This window comes from Nicotiana sylvestris, chromosome 3 (assembly GCF_000393655.2).
Source record: "Nicotiana sylvestris chromosome 3, ASM39365v2, whole genome shotgun sequence".
In the NCBI taxonomy this organism is placed as follows: Eukaryota; Viridiplantae; Streptophyta; class Magnoliopsida; order Solanales; family Solanaceae; genus Nicotiana; species Nicotiana sylvestris.
In genome coordinates, this window is record NC_091059.1 from 99,866,995 (window position 1) to 99,873,578 (window position 6,584).

At 33.6% G+C, this 6,584-nt stretch overlaps 1 long non-coding RNA gene across 2 annotated transcripts; it reads right to left on the reverse strand.

Moving 5' to 3' along the window:
- Nucleotides 1-2,120: 2,120 nt before the first annotated feature.
- Nucleotides 2,121-6,372, reverse strand: LOC104245685 (uncharacterized). 2 transcript variants are annotated; one of them, XR_715801.2, is made up of 3 exons: nt 4,268-6,372; nt 3,327-4,199; nt 2,121-2,272 (listed from the first exon to the last, which is right to left on the reverse strand). It is a non-coding gene; the product is annotated as an uncharacterized lncRNA (long non-coding RNA). The 2 variants fall into 2 exon arrangements; XR_011406121.1 differs by having other exon boundaries at nt 3,327-6,372.
- Nucleotides 6,373-6,584: the final 212 nt, after the last annotated feature.

Here is a 6,584-nt window from a genome sequence, read left to right on the forward strand (position 1 = left end):
CACAACTCCTGTATTTCCCATATCCTTATGTGGGGCTGCTTAGTTATTTCATCTTTGAATTTCTTTGCAACAAACTTTGAAGTGCACAACTTATTCTTGTTTGAAGTATCACATTTGTGTACTGGGTAGTAGTTCTTTACTTTAAAATCACCTGGATCTCTATCAATACAAGCATAACATACCCATTTGCATCTCTTTGATTTACACTTAGCCCTCACCCTATGTGGTTCATTTGGTCTCAATTTAATCTGCATCTTGTACTCAATTGCATAATTTGCTAATGCTTTCCGAAACTCTATAGCATTCTCAAAAATCATCCCAAGTTCAAATATAGCAACTTCACAATCAGGGTCATACCTGACTTTTGTACTCCTCCTTCTTGCTGGTATATCAACACCAGGAATAACTTCAGGATCTAACTCTTCTGTACTATCTTCACTATCAGCCTCTGAATTATCAATAAACTGCTCATCACCACCTAATTTACCTACATATCTTGAAGTCTTGTTTCTTCTAATATCCTCAAATCCTCTGTCAATACCTGCTTCTCCTAGTGGTATCTCATCTGTTGCAATTGGTTTTTTCCTCTGCTTACCCTGCCTCTTACTCCTCCTTTCAGCCTTAGAGATCTCAATTCATCATCAACATCTGAATCATCTTCTTCAGGAAGAACATCTTCTTCTGATTCACTACTCTCTACATCTGATTGCACTCCATCTTCATTAACATTATGGTCTGGTGGTTCATCTCCATCAGCATCATTTACAGTTGGTTCAGAAGAATTGTGAGTTGGTTCAGCATCATTCAAAGTTGGTTCAATAGGAGGTTTAATAGATGGTTCAGCAGCATTGTGAGTTGGTTCAGTAGGTGGCTCAATAGGTTCTTCAGTATTTGTATTACTCCCAAGTGTTGCCCTAGCTTTAAATTGGTCATTACCACCCCCACCTACTTCTGATCCACATAAAAGACCAATATTTTCTTCGACTACTTCAAGCTGACTCACCCCATGACGCAAATAAACATCCAAAATATCACCATGTTTTAAATCTTTCACAAATTCATATAACTGAAAATCATAAAAGATTTTGATAAAATCACCATCTTTTTCCTTTTGACAATAAAACCCTTCGACAACTGCATACCCAAGGTCTTTAGCATAAGCAGACAACTCGACAACACTAAAATGGTCTTTGTCGATAGCAATAACAAAAGCATCTAATTCCCCTTTGTATATTGGGACAAGTTGCTCGATAAATGTACCCCCGTGGTGAAAGCGAGTTAAAATATAGTCATCCTCCATAATATTCCCTTACATAAGACGACAAGGGACCAGCACAAAGGAAAACCCCAAAAACCCCTAGCTTGAGAAATAACTTACAAATTACTTAGCCCTAGCTGTAGCAATAGAAAATAAGGAGAGATTGGACCTTGAAGCATTGTAAATACTATAAGAAATCAGTGGAAATACTATATTCCAACACCATTGACCAAAAGAAGAAGAAGATTAACAGTGGTAGGACCTTTCTTCGTTTTCATCGAAGGTAAAAGGAACAATGGTAATATGTTTAGATGTTTGTTTAGGGCTAGTTATCTGTATTTTAGTGGAAATAACACTATATAGCTGAGGTGGACAGTGAGGTGGACAAATAAAATAATGTGGCACGATTTATAATGGTTACTTTTGTCACATAGACGGAGATTGCAGAACACGCGCTTTATTAATTAATAAGCCAGCAAAACGTGTCTAATTGGTATGAGAATTGCCTAAGAAACGTGTCTAATTGGAAAAAGGTCTAGTTTAAGTGTCTAAGTGAAAGATCGTGCCAACTTTAGGTGTCTCCGTATGTATTACGCCTTCAAACTTATATACATCAACTACAATAGAATTTCTTTTTGACCAATCATATTGCTCCATTTCCATTGCAATGACTAAATTACCCTTAATATCCCAAGCAAGCATGTTGACCTGCTGCTTGCTTATTCCCCCTTCTAATATGTACTAGTTGGCGGTAGCCCGGGCCCAAAGACCTTATTAATTTTCTATTTAACATAAAGAACTCTTGTTTACATACTGTGAAGCGAAGGTTTGATTCAAAATATTTGAAGACTAAGAATATAACTAATTAATAAAAATATTTGAAATCTAATAAAAAAAATACAATGTGTTGTTCTTCTTGTGCTGCAATTCTACCAGTTATATTAGGTCCTTAATAGTTTTCGTGTTCTTAGGAAGCAAAATATTTTTTCCTTGCGGCCGAGACAGTAAGCTGATCTGAAAAATGCAGAAGTAAAAAAATGCATTAGCACATGTGCGTAAATGCGGAAGTTATTGTTGTAGCTCAGTGACTAGTTTTTAAATGTAAACTATTAGCTTCAAGCTTCAAGTTATTGTGGTAATACATTTTTGGAAGCTAATTTTTGAATGTGTTAAACCCAAAATCAGACCAATTATACCAAATAAAAAGAGACATGTAGAGAACATATTGGGCAGCAACAACATGAAGTAAATGATAAGAAAATGGCGATCAACAAAAGAATAAAACACAGATGATTCATCACTTTCTATCTAGCCAATTATCAGTTTATACAACAACAAACTTGAAATGAGCAGTTGGAACAACTTCGAGGCAACATAATAAATGGATAGGCAGCTCAAATCCACTGATATAAGTGCGTAAAATGATTCTTTATAAAAATGCCAAGTTGAAATACATAGTTTAAAAACTTTAAGCACATCATCTTCATTATAAAGAAAAATAAACAACAGATACACAAGGGTGTGACACATAATCACTGTGCAAAGCCTTAAAGCTTATGTTTTTTTTTCCAGAAATTGTATCTACTCATAGCAATGTGAAAAGAAGATAATGAATATCATATCTGAACAAATTGAAGCATATTCACGAGAGATTTCTATACGAAAAGAAACTGAAATGACAGAAATTCTTTGTTAATAATATAGGTAACAAATGGAGTGAAGAGCATAAGAGAAGAATAATAGATTTAACAAAGGTAGAAAGCATAATCAAGAAAAACAAAAATTGACAAATTAACATTCGATACCGTGATAACCTTGGGAAACCCCCAAAAAACAAGCACCAATGAGCGAAAAAAATCAACATTGAAGGGGAAGGTACAAATATTTTCCATAAAATCGAAAGCACCAACGAAATTACTATCAAAACAACAAAGAGCTTATAATAATTTAGAACAAACTCATAAACAGTGATAACAAATTCATCACTCACTTGAAAGTTGAAACAAAGAAGAAATCAGAGGACGAAGCAGAACGAAGACATAAAAAAAGGCAATCTATTGGACATTACCTTTACTCCTTCATAAGTTATCACAAGATGCGTTGAAACTCTTTGGGCTTTAGCTTCTGCCTGAAAATGTAACTTTGACAAACACACAAATATTATACAAATAAAAAATCAAGGTAACTAAATTGTAGGAAAAGTGATCTTTTGTCTTACCTGTTAATTTGCACTTCTATTATAGTCTAGCTAGTTGTTGTCTATGTATAGCCCGTCGCACAATGACGTAGTTTAAATAACATAAAACTTTAAAGTATTTACTAATGCTCAGTAATAAATACTTCAGCTAAGGAAAAATCTTATTTATCAACATTTTAGTGGTAGTGAATTGTGGTTAAACGCTGCCAAGAATTTTTATAAATGCACTAAAATTAAAATTATGTAAATGATACATGTGTAATTCTTTTATTAAATAGTAAGAGTAGACATCAATAGTATAAAAGAAAACACTATGTGATAAACGTAGTAAACTTTCGGAAACGTACATGCATCCTAATTATAAGATGTTGCTACACAACATCTGTAATTCTTTTGTTAAATAGTAAGAGTAGACATCAGTAGTATAAAAGAAAACACTATGTGATAAACGTAGTAAACTTTCGGAAACGTACATGCATCATAATTATAAGATGTTGCTGCACAACATCTGGAGGCCGCTTCAATATCCAAAAAATAATACCAATTGCCTTCACAAACATAGGCACACAGTACTAATAACTACAACAACAATAACAACATGTGCTAACAACTATTTACACAAAAAATATGAAACACTTTGTTAAGGCGGCCAACTATTTAAATCTTTTTAAAAGATCGGTACGATCTGTCAAAATGTGCTTGTACATTGCATACCATCTGAGCGGACATCACTGCCTCCACAAACTGTATGAATAAAATATTCATTTTAAGAAAATTAGTAGATGGTAAATTATGGTATTTGAATTTCTAACCTTGAGTGTGGCTTTGATAAAGTACTTTGTTCCCCTTTTTGTTTCTTAGTTCCTTTCACATCACTCACAAGTATTGGCTCATCTTCCATAGTTGCGAAATTCTAACATTTGCAGTTGAAATCAGATACATCTCAAAAAGTTCGATTAAGTTATCACATCATATAATGTCGTCACCATAGAGTATTACACAAATTTGTTCCTCCTACAATGTTATTAAGAACAATAATGCAGTAATTATTGGAAGAATACAAGTGAGAAGATATTATGTTACAATTATAGTTGTAACTTGATTTACGTTTTCATCCTGGACAATTATTGTCTGAAAACGAACTCGCTGATCTCTGCTGTCTCGTAGCCGAAATTTATCTACAGTCCGGACTTTACAAGTCCATTCTATAGTTAGTGGTGTAATTTCACTGATACTAAGTCTTTGTTCCATTTTATTAATATAACCTACATATTGATATCCGTAAAATTGCAAGAACAAACCATCCCACATTACAAATATGAGGCAACAAATAAAGAAAACAAAAAAGTACATATAAAATCATGAGAGAAATTCAATATTAATTACAAACTGTTGGAGAAAGACTATTATTCCATGAAGCACATTGCAAGCGTGAGTACAAAGAAAGCTTCCACTCTGATGGGGAATTCATTTCAGCATGGAAACTATTTCTACATTGTACTTGTAAAAATTTTGAAAGTTATTTCTGCTCTGCTCCAGTTCTGTATCGCTTACTCCTATAACATTTGAATATCATCTCCATTGTTTACTAATTTGTGATTATCAATGAAGTTGGCATACTATTTCCTCTATGTTCAACCAAATCAAGAAACTGACTTGGGAAAGTAGTATCCTTGAGTAAAATAATTTCTAAAACATTACTTTACACACACATAGTTGCTCCTTTGCGCCATACTGATAGAGGTATGTGTGAGAGTGCATAGAGGAATACAACCTAATTAATAGTTGTACAAAAATCACAAATATGTCCAATTAGTCTATACCTAATTAATGTTCAGCTATCAGGTCAGGATCCCCTTGGCAACAGTTGTTTGATTATGACTGGTATTTCTTCTGCGAAGACCAAAGATTCAAAGGAGAACAGGCTTGTGCAGAATAAATAAAAACTACTTAAATACCCACAAACCTAAACTTCTTGAAGAATCCAAGAAAATTAAGGAAAAGCTTGAATATGAAAGACTTGGCCTATCCAATCAGAAAACTAAAACCCTTATCTTACCGTCTTTGAAGGGAAAAAATATTGAACACAATGATAATTAAACACAAACAAATAGAGTTTTTGAGAAGCCTTAGATAAATCAAAGGACAATATAAATCAGAAATTTTTAAAAATAGATAAAGCAGAAAGGAAAGATATACAGTGAAAAAAGGGAATATCCCCAAAATAAGAGTTCATACCAGTGAATAAATAAAGGAGTTGCTGACTAATAAAATAAAAGAGCTTCAGAAGAAGCAACCACGGTTGGAGAATGAAACAGCGTTGGGTGTTTAGAAAATAGAAAAGATGAAGATTTTGTTAGTAGAAAAACAATAGTTGGAGAAGAAGCCCAGTAGGAAAAGTTTGTTGAATTTCAGGCTTAACAATGGGAAAAAGCCAAAGAAATTAGGTTTAAACTCCAATTTAACAGCTCAAAATTAGGTAAAACATATAGATTTGCTAAGTAAAAAATTAGGTAAAGCATATAAAAAGAAGAATACAGAGAAACACCCATAAATCGCAGCAATTTTAAACCTTTTTCCGAATAAATAACCAGTACAACAAAATATAAAACAAAGACAAAGAACAACAAACTAACCAACTCAGCTGTGGAAACAAAGTGGATGTACACATGGGAGAGCAGAGCAGATTAATCACTTTAAGATACAAAGAAATCTGAAAAAAGCAGAGAAAGAAGAAACCCCAATATTAAGCGGTGGCCATAGAGGTAAACGTCCAGGTGAAATGCTGTTAATATCAGCAGAAGATCTAAAATGGGCTTTGAAAATGCCCCCAGAAAATTTCATTATTACAAATTTCTCTGATGGCAATGAATGTAAAAATATATTAAAAAATAAGGGCAAAAATATAAAAGCTTAAGCTGGCATGTCGACGAAGACGTGTCTGTGTCAGCTGATGCACTCGCACTTCTAATATAGTAGAACTAGCGAGAGTGTGCCCGGGCATAGCCGGGCCCAACAACGAACTATCTAAAATTGTTATTAATACTATTATTTTTAGATGTCACTCACTCTTGCATTTGAATTCGTCGTATTGGTTATGTAGATAGTGATAAATTTACGTCTTCGAAG